Raw genomic sequence first — 549 nt, forward strand, 5'->3', positions numbered from 1 at the left:
CAACCACCAGTCAGTGCTGCTCCCTCTCCCTGACAGGTTTGATAGTACGGAGATGTCTAGGTTCTAAGAGTCCATTCACTTCATGGCAGTTGCTTAGAGTGGTCTGCTAGGCCAAGTTAGGTTCATCCAAAGGCAACTATTACAGGAAAACTCTATTTAGGAGCCCAGGAATCAAAGAACCATATTTGGAAGCTCCATAAACTTCAGCAGAGCAATAGGAAAAGCCATTGCTAATCAGATCTTGTTAATGACCTCCCAACAATCAGAATTCAAAGCCTTTCTCGACCCAGCCCCAGCCAACACCCCTGACAGCCACTCATTCCACAGGCATTTGGTTATTTGCTTCCCCTTGCATACCTCTAGGGACAGGGAAGTCACCATTTGACAACTGGTCCCTGCCTGGATAATCATGACTGCTAGAATGTTCTTCAAAATGAGAATGGAATTGGCCTGCCTATAGCTCCTTGCTTTTGTCTTTGCTCTGAAGACACACCCCAGTGAGCCAGGACACCTCTCCCAAGCTGGCAGCAGTGCTTCTCTTCCCCAGGG

Source organism: Sorex fumeus, unplaced genomic scaffold (genome assembly GCF_029834395.1).
Source record: "Sorex fumeus unplaced genomic scaffold, SorFum_2.1 ptg000047l, whole genome shotgun sequence".
NCBI classification, from domain to species: Eukaryota; Metazoa; Chordata; class Mammalia; order Eulipotyphla; family Soricidae; genus Sorex; species Sorex fumeus.